At 47.3% G+C, this 15,485-nt stretch overlaps 1 long non-coding RNA gene across 1 annotated transcript; it reads left to right on the top strand.

Annotated features, from left to right (window-relative positions):
- Positions 1-1,106: 1,106 nt before the first annotated feature.
- On the top strand, positions 1,107-13,045 carry LOC129735267 (uncharacterized). Its single transcript, XR_008730692.1, has 3 exons — positions 1,107-6,128; positions 8,273-8,443; positions 8,555-13,045. It is a non-coding gene; the product is annotated as an uncharacterized LOC129735267 (long non-coding RNA).
- Positions 13,046-15,485: the final 2,440 nt, after the last annotated feature.

Below are 15,485 nucleotides of genomic sequence, written 5' to 3'. Positions count from 1 at the left end.
GTGTCTACTCTTTTTGTCACCCAACACCCTCTCCTGATTTGTAAAAGTGTCTGTATGTAAAGTAACTGTAAAAGTGTTAATATGGCAGCTCATACGAAGATGCCCACAGCTTTAAAAATATTTAACTGCCCTTAAGATGCTAGCCTCATTCTAGGGGGGAATCACCTTCTTTTCCGCTTTCTCTTGTCTGTATTTACTCTGTGTGGGCTCACCAAAACCTGTTAGCAGGAGCCATCATCTCAGGAACAAGGGCATGGGAGTGGACACATACCTACGGCTGATCATCTGGCAGAACCTCTGGTGCCAGCTGTGCTGGCTCGCAGGTCCTTCCACCACTGGCCAAGCCTTACAGGGCTGGCACCGCCAGCCCCGTTGTGCAAGGGATGCGGGAACTTGAAGGGGAACAAAATGGAGGTAAACGCCTTGCAGATGTGAAGCAGAGCAATCAGAGCAAATCTTCATGGGGCTGCATCTGTTGGTACCACAGGCCAGCATGAGCAAGTGTTTCCATTTCTCTGCTGGTGTGTCTGATGTTCAGATCTATCTTATGCAGCGCAATGTCTGCGGCACTGGAGCAAGTATCCACACCTTTCAGCAGAGGGTGTCTAATTAAGCTCGTGAACACTAATTGCTTAGGCTGAGTGCGGATGGTAAGACACCCTTTTGCTTGGGAACCATAGAAAAGTTACACGCTAGGGCTGTGCAAGCTGAGAAATGTGTAAATAGAACAGATAAATTATCCTCTAAGTTACAAATGGGCTCAGAAGCAGAGCTGCGGCCAGCCTTTGCATTAGATGGGAACAGCTGCATACACCAAAGCCTCCAGATTTCCATAGAAACTTGGATCAGCCATAGATTATCTTCATTTTGTAAATGTTTTAATTATTATACTATGATACTGTTCTGTAGGGATTGCAATGCTGAAGCCAAGGCTCCGTGGAAGCCACATTTTAAAAGCAGTTTCCCTAGACCATATTTTAAGGAAAGCAATGCTGCTTTAGGATTAAGACTTATGGTTTCTGATAGATTCTCTTTTTTTTTTTTTTTTTTCATGCTGCTGCATCCACTCTTTTAAATAAATAAACTCCCACTGAGCTTGCTACTCCAGTGGGACTGGATTGAACTTCCCAGGCATGCATGAATTATAAAGTCAGATATATGTTCCTGCGGAGAGGAGAATTACTTGCAGAAACCATCTACTGATGCACGTAGCCTGCCTCAGTCCCTTGAAAAATAAAACCCTGGGTGCGTGCGGGTGCAAAGAGCCAGTGCTGCACCCGGACGGGAACCAGCCCTGCATTGCCCCACAGAGATGTGTCACTCCCCGGGTGTTGCAACCGCTCTGCGTTGTGGCCGGGGAGATGGCCCTGCAGATTGCGAAGGGGTTGACAGGATGTGGCTTCTGCGTGCGCGGCAGCTGCGCCGGCGCCGATGTTTGTAAGATCAGGTACCGCCGTGGAAGCGGAGTCCGGCAGGCGGCCCCGGGAGATCTGGTTAGATCAAAGGCTTTCCCACGGTGAGGGCCGCCGGCACGGTGGCAGCGGTGAGCGTGTCACCGATTCCTCCCCTGCGCCCTGGGGTCTGTGCGCACCCCAGCACCAGTGGGCTGGAGAGGTCGTCTTTGCCTTAGCTTTTGCAACAGCAGCCTGAGGATCCAAGCTGCAGGCGTTGCTGTTGCTTGATGCCGTAAGGTGTATACAGGTTGTCCCGGTGTGGTGCAGACACAGGTGTGAAGGTGCCCGTGCGGCTGGGAGCATGCCCCCAGTCTGCCCTGCCTGCGGAGAGGGGCTGGTTGGCTCCAGCAGTGGGTGCCGCCACCAGCACTGCCCTGCTGGTGCTCTGCCCTGCTGGTGCTCTGCCCCTGCCGGGCTCCTCTCCTCGCCCTTTCCCTGCCTATCTCCCGGGGATGCAAGGTCCTGAGAATCAAACCTACCCCTGTGCTAGAGAAAATGCCCCTTAAATAACATATCTGCCTGGGACAGAGTCAGTCCAGTCTCTCAGACAAAGTGAAGCTTTTTTTTTTTTCCCCCCTCATAGGGGATAATTTTGCTTGCCTTTCCCTGCGGGGCAGGTGGGCAAGGGGGACCTGAGCACCAAACGCCCAAGCCTGCTGCTTCTGACAGGTTTTGAGCCAACCACAAGTCAGTGGTTCTTCGTGTGCTTTCTCTATAAAATGTTGTGTTTTGCTGTCCTGCATTATAAGGAGCAGAGATGCTGGCGGGTGGGCGATGGTGCAGCCAAGTGGTCACATCCATGTTTCTGCAAGAAGGTTTTTGCCCAAGCTCAGCAAACTGTGAATCAGAGTACAGCTCCTAACAAAACAGAAATCCTCCTAGCCTGTGCTTTGTTAGTCATTGATTGAGGCAGTGTGATGAAATACTTGGCCCTTCTCGCTGTGATAAGCGCTTTATTTTTAGACTACCTTTTAGCATCGCTTCAGCAGCTGGTCCTGCAGGCTGGGCTGTCGCCTCCAGCTCTCAATGCACACGCAGACCCTGCTGTCAGCACGTGCTGGACTGTTGCTGAGCCCTTCCAGCTCCTAATTTACACTCCGGGACAAGATGTCGCTGTAAAACATTTGCTTTGTCTTGCCTTTGTCTTCCTCTCACCTTTTGCTGCCGTGCTGTATCTTGCCATGACTTTTTGCAGAAACAATTTTCTGGTCAGCTCCCCAAAAAGCATCCTACATCTTCACTTTTCTCCAGTTCCTTCCACCAAACTGAATATTTTAGGGGCACTTGAGGGTAATTTGTTAAGACAAGAAAATGCCTGGCAGGATACCGTTCTGTGCAGAGGCAGCCGCGTGTGCAGCGCCCTACGGCTCTGCCTGCGATGACAGAAACCAGCCGGCTGCGTGTGCCTGCTGACAGGGCTCTGGGTGAATGCTTAGGTGTCTGCTCTGGGTATCCCAGGCGATCCCAGTGTGTCCCAACCGAAGCCCACGTCAGCATACGGGGGCTGACCGTTCCTGAAAGCTGCCACCAGCACGAGCAGCTGCAGATCCCTAGCTTCTCCAGCCTGGGATGCTTTGGAGCTTTTCTGGCGGCAGCGCAGTAACAGCACCAGGGATCGGAAAATTTGGGACCGCTATTTTTCTGCTTGGAAATGCCGATGTGTTGAGAAATTAATTCTCTTGTAGAAATGGTTTGAATTGGACAAAATTACATTTAAATAGGAAAAACTGGTAACAAGCAATTTCAGTTTCTATTTTGGAATGGTTTGATTCAATGTCTTTCAGTCTTATAGAAAAAGATAGCATATGATTTTAAAGGCCTATATCAGATTTCATAGGCACCAAACACTTTGATGTACCTGAAGTTAAACAATTTTGGAATTGCATTCCATGGCAAATTCATTACCTGCTTTTGAGTGGAAAACAAATTCCAAACCAGCAGATTTTTCCCATAAAACAAAAAAAACCTTACACCTGTCTCCCTTCCAGCTCCCCATTCAGAACAAAATATGTAGCTCTGTTCCCTGCAGGAACACAGAGCTACATTTATGACCAGGTTCATCCTTTTTGCCCTACATCTCAGGCTGCTGGATTTACATGTGGGATTTCTTAGACATGCCAGGTTGACCAGCCACGTGCTGGGCAGATGCGTTTCACTGGGGCGGTAATTCAGAGGGGTCCAGGACCCAGCAGATTTCCTGAGCCTGTTCCCATCTCCTGCCCTTTCCCAGTGGCACAGCAGTCCCTGTACCTTTGCTGCCCCATGATTTCTGCTGGCACTTTGGAGTGTTTCAAGGTCTGCACCAGCCTGTGAAAACCCCTTGGCAGCAGAAAAGGTCCTTAAAGTCCAGCCAGACAAACTTTCCCAACAGAAAAAAAGAAGTTTCCCTGGGGCGATAACTTAAAGGCATTCAGGCACAGCATCCTCATTAAGCACAGGTGAGGAGAGCAAGTCTACCTTGTACAACACTCACGTTTTCTCCCAAGAGCTTTTCCGTCTTCCCCTGCTATAGCTGGTCTTCCTCCACCCTCTTCTTCACCAGTAATTAGATGTCAGACTACAAAGGTGCTCGTGGAAGGACTCTCAGCCACCTCGCTGCATCCCGCATGCACTGGGGATCATGCTCATCATCATTATTATTGTTATTATTAGTACAGTAGCATCTAGAGAGCTCAGGCATTGTGGCAGGCATTGTGCAGACGTGTAGGAAAATGTCAGTCTTTCCCTATGGATATGCAATCGACAGCAAGATTCAACAAGAGGGAGGCAAAATTAGAAGGAAGGGTTGGTGCAAGGGATGGGCAGCCAAACTGACCACTGCTGCTCGCTCTTTGAAGCGTTGGATAAGGTCGATAAATGGAAATGGGCTCCATAAAAAGTCATTAAATGTTTTAAAAATTTAGGCTAGTTATAGCCTTTATTTATTTACTTTTCTCAGCAGTACAATTTTGAAAGGCTTTGAAGTCCGGTTTTCTGAAATCGCTTGTGTGACCAAAGTCCCAGAGACTTTCAGGGCGATGGGAACTCCTGGATCCCTTTGCTGCTGTAAGAAGCATCACAGTGTTTCCTCCTTTACATAAAGATTTCTGAATACTGCAGCTGGGGACAAACTTTTAAAATTAAGATATGTATGGGTGGAGAGAATGAGGGTGATGCATCTAAAAAAATCCCAAAACTTTATCTAAAATTTTCAATTTATATGGCATTTATGACTTTTTTCAAAGGTGATGCTGCTAAGCTCTTTATAGACCAGTAAAATGAGAGTTTATGTGAAAATGATTTTGACACTTTAGATATTCTAACAAAACATTTCAGCCTATATAGGCCTCTGCCCAGTTTGTGTGTTTATAGGTATTTTGGGGGGAAAAAAATAGCTGCTTTTAGCAGTATGTGAATCTCTAAGGACAATGTTCACTAACACAGCTTCTGTAATCAGCCACGATGCCCCTGCGGTCAGCACCATTCTGATGCGTCGGTGTGCCAGAAATCCACGTCAGTGTCCAGGAGGGATGACTAGGAGGGGTTACCGCATGTTGAGCCGCAACTGAACAAGAGCTGAGGTATTTCCTCAGCATGATCTGTAATTCTTACAGAAATCAAAGCTAATGTGTGGACAGGTGGAAAAAACCCAAACCCTCCATGTCTTTGGAAAAATCACCAGAGTGTTCAGGGCCTGTATTGGAGAGTTGTTTTTCAAGGAGCCTTAATGTGGTCCTTTTTTGACAGCAGGAGATGTTCGTGCACATCCTCTTCAAGCGCTGATGTCCGAAATCTGCCCATCAAAGATGCAGTGCTGTCAAATCACAGGAAGCGGCAATAAGTTGATCTCAGTAGGTGGATATTTTCCATGCAACTAAAAGTACGACATGGGAGCTTTGCAGAACTGCAATCCTGAAAAAGCTTGACCGCTCCCATTCAAAGGCAATAAATAAGAATTTTTTATTTTGTCTTTACCACTGATAAAGGGCTCGTGTGCCCCAAGGGAGAAGGAGCAGAGGGAGAAGCACTTGAAAATCTGGCTTCAGTAAGTTGTTCCTTAAATTCAGTGAGTCATGATTTTCTTTTGGTGCATGTGGCGCTTTGTGTATAAACTCCAGCCCAGTCAGAAAAATATCTCTCAGTTATTCGTGAGAGCTAGTAATGGTTTCCCAAGGATTAGTTCCTCCTAAAAGATACTGCCTGCATTCCTTTGGAAGATGCCCTCCCACAGGCCCTCTCTTACAGTGCTGCACTAAAAATAGTGCTCAGAGCTTCGTTGCGACAGCTCCATGTTGCAATTTTTATGGTTAGGTAGGTGAAATGACTTTAATTCAGCCAGCTCCATTCACTTAAATTTGCATGATAATGTTGTTAATTATCCATGTATTTCAAACCCAATAATGATTTCACAAAAAGATAAGACAGGGTCCTGTTTTTCTTTCCTTATATTTTAAAAATGCGCATAGACTTTGCATAATTAAAATGCTGCTCTTTTTTTTTTTTTTTTTTTTTTTTTTCCTCCCCTGGAATGGAGATTCGTATCTATTGCAGGTTGAAGTGCAAGCTTGTCTGCGTGCTGGGATGCTGTCCTCCAGCTGCTCGCTCGGCATGTGTGCTCCAGCAGATCTGACTCACCGTATCTTGCTGCCACACTGGTGACTGAAGGAAGCTGCTGGGAATGTAACTCTGATCCAGGTTAATCATCACTGCAAAAGGCTGTGCAAAATGAGCTGCTGCCCGGCTCCTCTGTCACTTCGCTCCAGGGTGGCATTGGTGGTTGGGACGGGCAGCAGATCGCTGCCTGGAGAGCAGATCTTTTTTTTTACCTCTGCGCAGATAAACCAGCTGATGGCAAATGGCGCTTCCTCATGGGCTGCCGCTGTCAGCAAATTCGGTCAGTCTTTGTGGCACATTTAGTCCTTACCTTTCCTGTGGTCTGTGTGGATGCAGAGGTTGGGGCAGGCTGGAGCTCCTGGGTGGGAGCAAGTGCCCTCGACAGGGATAGGGCAGGTAGCACTGGGTGTCCCTCAGCCACCGCGGATGTTCAGCCCTTGCCTAACCACACACCCCTGGAGCAAGGCACTGCCTTAGACAGCCCCAAAACCCTTCCTGGCCCAAAGGAATAATGAACACAGGGGATATTTTTCCACCCACCTTTTCTTACATCTCTTTTTAGCGCATCAGCCCACAGCTTCAGAAAACGTAAAGCACTCTGTCTTTTCTGGGTGAGAAAAGAAGCACCTTTTTTCCATTTTAAAAATGGCCTTGTGGAAATGGCGTTGTGCCCCTGCTTCTCGGTGGTATGGCTTGGTCTGAAGTGCGCTTCTTGTTCCTGCTCCAAAAACCAGACAAGATGACCAAGGACAGAGGAGCGCTCCCTGTGCCTGTGCAGGAGCAGGCTAGTGCCTAGTCTGGATGCCAGGTAGATGGTTAATGAGATTATGGCATTGGGGAACTGAAACTATTTCCTTTGAAAAGGCAAAAGATCAGCTCTGCTGCTCCCTTTCCACTGTTGACTTTGTTTGTTTTGCATAAATGGTTACTTGGCTGGCATGTGGTTGAGTAAAAAAAAGGTCCCTTGGCCCTTCGAGATGAGGAAAGACATCCAATGTTGAAAGGAGGTTGTGAGGAGGTTCAAGAGTTGTCCTCCCCCTGGGAGAGGGAAAGGATGCTCCTGTGGGGACCTGAGTAGTGCCCAGCACTCCCGACGCATCTGAGACAGACAAAGCTCCATGTCTGCTAGTACTTGAACCAATGTTAATTAAAGCATTTTAATGAGGATGTTTTGAGAACTGCATGTTAGTCTGTGCATGCCCTTCGTGAAATATTAAACATCTCTGCCCTTTCAGCAGCGTCCTCCTCCCCAGAAGGTCTTCCTGCAAATGGGGTTTGACGCTCCTGATAATTTCACAGCTAAAGAAACCTGGAGAAATAATCTTCTACAAAAATCTTAATGTGATCTTTGATGTTGCAGTCAAAGAAGCACATGCCAGAAAATGTTTTGCTTTCTTCAGTTCATCCTCTGGTAGTGTTTGTTGTTATTTTCCCGTCAGGCATGACAACAAGCAGCTGATTAACTCATTAGCCAAGAGCATCAAAGTGCAGGGTGAGAGCATGAAATCTGCTCCTGTGTCCTCCAGCCGCTCCTTGCAGCTCGGTGGTTTCTGCAAGGCCTGTCTGAGGCACAAAAAGTTCTCTCAGTTACTCACGGGCAGAAGCGTGCCCTGTCTTTCTTGAGTTCCGTCTCCACACTCAGGGACCGTAGCTGTGTCAGAGCATCTCAGCCTCTGTCCAAGAGGACAACCCAAGCTCCAGCCCATGTGTTCATCATCTAGTGGTCAAAGGTAGCCCCACAGAATGCTGCACACACCCCAACCCGCCCCTGAAAAACATTCTACACCCTATGCCAGGAGCTCATCAGGCCACATTGCGTGGAGGGTCCCCTATGGAGAACCACAGCCATGGGACAGTGAGGGAAAGTGCCACATGGTGATGCTCCAGGTTGAGAGACCAAACATCACTTGGTGGGCAGGTGATGTAGAGAGCACACATGCAGTTTTTCAAAACTGCTCCTAACTATGCAGCTCTCTGGAGCTGCAGGAGCAACTGGTAATGTTGAGTTTCTCTTGCAGGTCCAGGTCATGTGGAATCATACTCAAGACAGTAGTTTGCACCTGAGTGCTGCTGCTTTGCGTTGAAAGCCACCACGGTATTTGCTCCCCTAAGTGGTGTGCTCCATCTCAGTGTGGCTATTGCCCTGCCTTAAAAAGACCAGCAATGCCCCAGATCTTGCTGGTGGAGGGTAAGGTGAACTGTCTGTCATCTGTGTACACCTGCAGCCCTTCAGAAGCAAAGGATCAGCAGTTTGCTGCACTCATGGTAAAATCTTGCAGACCCAAGGATGTCTACGCAAGCCCTGCAAGCGTGGCACAGGAGCACGGCAAGCCCATGGCCTCCCAGAGCGCTCCTGCACAGCAGACACGGGAGAGATCACCAGCAGGACCCACCAGGTACCCGATGTGTCTTGTTTTCTACCTCCTCTCACTCCTACCCCAAGGTTATGGCCTCCCATCCTCTCTCCCCTTCACTTCCAACGCAAACTTCCTTTTACACCCCACCAGCTTCTGCCTCCTCCTTGCTTGCACACCTTGACCCAGCACCTGTCCCCCAGATGTGCAGAGCCCAACAGGACCAAGCCAGCTCTGCCCAGGGGCCTTACCACACTCTGCCAAAGCCTTCTTGGCTTTAGCAGCCTCCTAGAACTTCCACCACCCATTAGGCATGGAGCGTCCACCCCACCCACAACCACCATGGTTCGCCTGGCTTCCTGAACACCTCTTCTGGCAGGAATCACCACAGTCCAGTGGGGCTTGAACGGCGCCCAACACCATCCTGCAGCTGGATGTCTGGGACGTGGGAGCCTCCTGAGCTGAAGAACGGCCAGGATTTATTGGCAAGGCTGGGTTCAGGTCCCTTATGTGTGGCACTGTCACAAAGGGAAAGGACCAGATCTTGCAACTGCAGAGCTAAACGGGACTCACAGCTTAGCACCGTGGTTTTCTCCTCGAGCAAAGGTCTTTGCAAGGACAATGCTCACATTGGCAGCGCTGGGGGATGGAAGCTGTTCCTGGAGAACTCATCAGCAAGGTTGATGGGTTGGCAGTGTAACCAAAGGCAAAATGAAAAAGAGGAGCGTGGCAGGATTAAAGCATTCTTACATGGCTGAATCCCCTGAGTCCCAGCCCTGGCAGCAGTGCCACTGCTGAGCTCCTGGTTCTCCAGTGATGCCCTCGCTCCCACAGCCTAGCCGTCCTGTGGCTTATTTAGCACCAAGCGAAAAATCCAACACTGAGGCCCTTTATTTTGCAAGTCTGCAACACCAACACGCCTCTTTGCAAAGACCAGTGTGCACTTGCACACCCACCACGGGCTTCATCAGCACCTGAAACCCTTCCCTGACATGGTGCTCCACAGGAGGCATAAGGAGATTTAATCCCACATGAAGTGACGCAAGGAAATGGTTATATTTTTTTCCCCTTTACATAAGGAGCTGCCACAGCGCTCCTGAGAAATAGATATCCAACGGCAAGCCGCAGGCAGTGTCAGATGACAGATACATGTTTAAATAATGTCTTTATTCCAGTTCAGCTGAAAAAATAACTATTGAATTTGGGTCTTAAGCCAAGAAGTACCTTTGTTTCTGAGTGCTCATTGATTGAAACATCTTGTGCTTTCAGCTGGGTTCTAATAAAGACATTGCATTACCCTTCACACACAGTATTCAAATAATATCTTTATTTGGGAGGAGAGAGGAATTTAGAGAGTGACCTTAGTGTTTCTTGAGATTTGAAGAATTTCACCCAGCCTAGAGAAACTCCTAAACTCAGGGATTTCTGCTAGAACAGGAAGTTTCTCCCACATTGTTATCCAGCAAAATGAGGTCTGGATTATATTTAGCCCCATTCATTCAGCACAATGAAAAGTAAGACTCCAGCCAATTTCTTTAAGCAAGTTTATTAATAAGTGGTAGCTGTTTGGTGGCTGGTCATTCTAGGTGGCTGGGGAAGAGGATATATGCCGCACAACCTCCCTCCCTCTGGACGAGGTTCCCCATAAATTGGACCACTTGAAGCACTTTATAACCTCTGTGGGTACCTGTGCACGCCTGGCAGCCTGGACATTGTCCCAGGTACAGCTCCCAGCCCCGTCCCACTCATTCCTGCTTGCTGGCCCCTGCTTCACTGGAGCTGCAAACAAACCATCAGGGACAGTTTAGCAGCTTTTAAACTGGAGTTAATCTTCCAGGAGCTCCTAACTAGAGCCTCCAGGTGGCTCTGTGTAGGACCGTTGACCGTGCGGCTGCTGAGCGAGGAAGCCCCGCTTGCTGCAGGTACTGCAGTAACGGAGAGACCCAGCGTATGGGAGCACACGAAGGTCAGGAGCTGGGGTCAGTGAGGGCACCTACAGCCTGGCTGTAAATTCTGGCTTCATCCGTTGCTTTCTGTCTATCCAAAGACAAATCGCTTGGGGTACATCTCGGCTGAGGGCTAGAAAACAGAACTTACGGTAGTTTTATGCACGACAAACTTCATGACCCCATAACTTCACCTCAAAGTATCTGTAGCATGTTTAGGATGTGCTGAGCTCAAAATATCTCCTGCCTGTGCCCAACTAATTTAGACTATGTCACTTGAAGTTTGGGCTTGCCCTAAAGGGCTGAGGTCCTCACCACCTGCTTCCATTTGTAGTCATCAAGGGGAGAGGTCTGGAGCTGAGTGTCCCTGCAACATCTGCAGCAGTGGGATATACTCCCCTTGAGGCCCCAAACAAAATTCAGGCAATACGATGTCTTGGCTTTGCTTGGACCGGAAAAATTAGTTGCTTTCCTCCTACAGGGAGTGATAGTGGAGGCGACCTCTGTGCTTCTGTGAAAGTACAGCAATATGTGGCTGTCCTCTCTCAATCTAGGAGCCATGGTAGCGTGCCTTCACAGGCTATGGGTGCAAGGGAAGAAAGGACCCAGGAAGCAGCCCGTGGCAACCACAAAACAATGCAGCTGGAAGTCAAATGTAGAAGAAGGAGTGGTATCAGTCTAACTTCTCCCTAAAAACCGTAGATGTCCATGTAGAAGAAAGAAAAATTCTCTGGTACTCTGGAAACCAAACACGAGTCCTGGGAAGGTGGTGGTCAGCGTGGTCTTGGGTTCTTTACTGAAACAGCTGGAGCAGTTCATTCCGTCGGTGCCCACCTCACCTTCTTCAGCACCCATCACATCAGCATCATGGCACTGAGACTTCTCAAAGCTCAGCAGTTTGCACAGTTCAGCCTGAAAACTCAGGCACTGCTGTGAGCCATGTTTCAGCCAGATTTGGAAGATCTTGGCCAAAAATACTGCAAATGGACTTAACTATCTCTAAGGACGGCTGACACTGTGTGCCATCAGAGCACGGCGTCTTCAAAATGGGTACAAGGTAGATAGGTAAGGCCACCTAAGCCAGCCAAAAGCAAGTTATAAAAGTACTAAAACATTAAGCCACAGAATTTCTTCGAATTCTAGCAATTTTTATGTATGTGTATGGTTGGCGTTGCTCTGTTATTCCTGCCAAGCACTCAATTAGCACTTGAGTTAATAAGATGTTTTAATGGCTGTTAAATTAATCTCTGACAGTAAACCGAAATCTCTGAAATTAAACCCTGACAATGCTTTCCAGTGTTTTCCCAGGGAAAGATATTCTTTCAGCCCAATTCCTATGTTATCTTTGTCACTAATTATTTGTGTTTATTCTCTTTACTACGCTTATTTGATTTCATTTGAACTTAGATGCAGCGATAGGGGATGTAATTTGGCATTTTCCTCTAATGTGCTGAACAGATGAGGATTAGGGCTCTGTGGCTATGAGAAAATGAGTCCTCATAATCATTTGTTCAAACAGAAATCACGGAGACTTTTTGACGACTGTCATACCCCCTTTGATTTGCTATTCATCAGTGCTTTTCTGAGTGTTTCACAGAAACCTTTGCCAAAATGAAAATATTGCCAAGAGAGGTGAAAACATGGAGCAGCCCAGGAATACCTGGGAAAACGTTTGGACTGACCTGCACCACAGCTGTTTTCTTCTGATGGTCTGACAGTGATCCAGGCAGGAAAAAACCAATATTTTGGGTGTTAGCTCATCAGTCACTCAAAACAGCTAGTGTACTATAAATAGAAGGAAAAATGTCAAGTAAAAGCAATATGCAATATGTCCAAAACCCAGGGTTTTAGATTGTTTTGACCTGAAAAAATCAAAAGTACAAAAGAAAACCCGTGATCTGTGGGCAGTTCACAGTTCTCCCCTGGCTGGGGCATGGAGGGTGACGGTCGCCTGCCCAGGCTGGGAGCAGGGTTGGTGCATGGTCAGGTTCTTGTAGGTCTTGGTCTGAGGTATCTCCCTGGCTTCGTTCAAACTGATGCTTCTGCTGTGAGTGGAATAGCCTAGGGCTGGAGCTGTGCTGACAGAAATGAAAAGCTTTCATAAAATTATGTCATGCGCTGAATGTGCCAGCTTGTCGTGTAATAATAGCTAAAACTTTCTGTAATTAAAACAAGTAGCTAGCTATGGTGTCTGACTATGATCAAAGCTCTTTTGTCTGCTTGGACAGTTGGCACGTGAAAGGTTTTGGCTTACATGGAAAATACTGTTGCGGTTTTTCTCTTGGTTTGAAATGGCAAGAAACATACCATCTCGGATTATCCCTAAACTGAAAGAAAACAGTAACGGGAAACTGAGAAGCAGAATGTGCATGACGTAAAATGTCTACGATTTCTGGCAGAAGCAGCCCCCGTGCCCAACCATCATGCCTTCAGAGCGGCTGACCCGCTGCTGCAATGCAAATGGTTGAATCACGCCATTTTACATTGCTGCGGAGATGGGAATAAAGCTCTTCAGAACATTCCCAAATGTCCTGCATTGCCTTTTTAAAATAAGAATTGCTTTCGCATAACAAATATTTGTCTGAATTGTGACCAACCAGTCGTCTCCCCATTAGATTTTTTTCTCATTATTTGGATTGTGATTGTTTTGAGACATTTTATGGAAAAAAGCCACCTTTCTGCTCACAAGAGAAACCTACATTATTTTCCCATATTCATGTCTGGTTTTCCTATTACAAAATAAAGGGCTTGGTGAGTAAATATAAACTGCTTCTGTTCTCAAATTCCTCTTCATCTCAAAAAAACCCCGAACTAATCCAGTATTCTGTTGGCATCTCTGGAAACATCTACTTCTGCTTAGAAGTCTCTGGGAGGATAAATATGAAGCAAGTTTTGAAATAAAATAGATGGGAACTGATTGGCTGAGGAGCATCAGCCAATAATATAACCTTTAAAATATTAGGTTAGGCAAAAAAAAAAAATCATCTGAGGGAAGTGGCCAGCAGTGTATGGCTGAGCATTGGGATTTTTTCATCCCTTCTCCTGAAGTTCTGAGGCATATTGTGGGAAGATTTGCTTCTTCCACATCATGTGTGCAATCATGCCTTTTTTGTGTTTCCTGTAATTTCAAGTTATATCCTGTGAACTTGGTGGGCACAGGCTGAATATTGCCCCAAACTGAGCTATGTTTGGTGTGGGTCATCTTCTGTTCTTGGGCACGGCTGACAAAATGGGTTCTACCTTCAAGTGTCACTCTGCATGCAAGAGTGCCTACCCTCTGTCGCTTCTGACCAGAGATTTTTCTACCTTTGCAGCTTGTCAGAGACAACAGGCAATCTTTTTTCCTCCTGATTTGGATATCTGGCTAATGAACTGATCATCTTGGGCCACCTCTGTGTCAGAGGGCAGAACTTCACTGTGAATGGTCTGAGTCCACCTCTTCAGCCTGTGTGGTCCTTGAAGCAACTCCAACTCCATGGCTGGCGCTTTTGGACCCGGAGCAGATTGCAGAGCATGCAGGACCCACTCACCCCTGGAGGTTTAGCAACATCTACTGGCAAATCCTGCTGATGTCTGTGAGGATCTCCAGTGGTTTGCATCTTGGTGATGCCCCTTTTTAGACTGCACCTTCTCCGCTTGTCATCTTGGTTCCATATAGTACTGTCTATAGAGCAACCCATTGGTTGCGTGACAATTGGTTGCATGCAAGACAACCTCTTGGGCGCGTGACAATTGCTTTTCTGGTGTATGAGCAGATGCTTCCCAAGCATGGAGACAGCCATCCAGGATGCTAGTAAGATGTGCCCACATGGGCATTTCAGTAGCACAAGATCTTTGGTCACTACAGAAACAAACCTTCATCTCTAACTTGACAAACCACAGCACCGTGCAGGCTGCAGGCAAAGGTGTCATTAACATATCCAGGGACATGGCCTCCAGGTGACGACAGACAGCATTACCAGCGTGTGCAATAGCAACAAGCAATGTGCTGTGACATTCCCCCATCCCTGGCAGGAAGCTGCTGACCTACGGAGCTTTCCTATTAGATTAATTTATACACAGCTCACCTTCAGCAAGTGCTTTTAATTGACACCCTGACTGATCTGCCTCCCAGGGAAGATGAGCGCTGGCATCTCGTAGACTGGTTTCTTGGACTGGAGATATTTGGAAAGAAACACGTTTACTGCAGATGGCAGCGCAGGAAAGTCCAGCCTGCCGTCCTCTAAAAGGAAGGTGTCAAAGGCTGTGGCTGGAGCTGTTTCTGCTTCTGTACTTGGTCTGATTGCCTGAAAGTGGCCACCTTGGTCCTGTGACTGGGATTTCCACTGCCTGTTTCAAAGAGCTCTGTGGAATGCCGCCTCCCTTTGCTGCTGTCCCTGTGCAGATCTCTGTATCCAAGCTTGTCTGCAGCTGCTTATGGCATTCGCACAAGGCAGCTCTCACCATTAGGACATGCCTGCTCCTCTCTGCAAAGGAACTTTTCACTGCCAGCAGAAAGGGACAAGAAACATTTACCTGGCACAAAACATTTGACTTTCAGTTGGTGATCTTACATGTTACAGGTGAAAGACTTGAGTATCTGCTGCAGCTCAGTTAGGGTCTGTATGCAGCCTCGAATAGATGGAGCATTGATGTCTTTACATCCCTCCAACTGAGATCTCACAAATGGTGATGGTTGTTATCCTTCTGTCTCTGGTACAGACAGGAGGGAAGGGTCCCTCACCAAAATCCCCATCATGCTGGTGGTGTTTGTCTACTCATTGTGCTAATGGGCATGTCGACTATACACATACCTCCAACCTTGCCTACCATAACCAGCCTCTCTTTTTGCATACGCAGACTTCTGTTGAGTTCTCTTGAGTCCTCAGGGATTCATTCCACTCAATGAAAACACAAAAGATTTGTGTTACTACTACTGTAGTTTGAAGTGTTTCTCAATATTGTATCATCTCACATCAGGATATGGTTAAGTAAAAGATGGAAGCTGTATTTTGAGCTGGACTGTAATTTGCATGGTTGCACAAGGTACAGGAATCCACTGTGCAGCTTAGCACCTTCTCAAGCTGAGAAACTCTAAAGCAGAAAGGTTCCCTGAAAACCAAAAGCTTAAAAAATGCTGCTATTTTGCACCATTTAAA

The sequence above is a fragment of the Falco cherrug genome, chromosome 1, assembly GCF_023634085.1.
Source record: "Falco cherrug isolate bFalChe1 chromosome 1, bFalChe1.pri, whole genome shotgun sequence".
Classification (NCBI taxonomy): domain Eukaryota; kingdom Metazoa; phylum Chordata; class Aves; order Falconiformes; family Falconidae; genus Falco; species Falco cherrug.
Note: the sequence above shows the minus strand (reverse complement) of the source record. Positions and strands in the feature narration are given on the sequence as shown.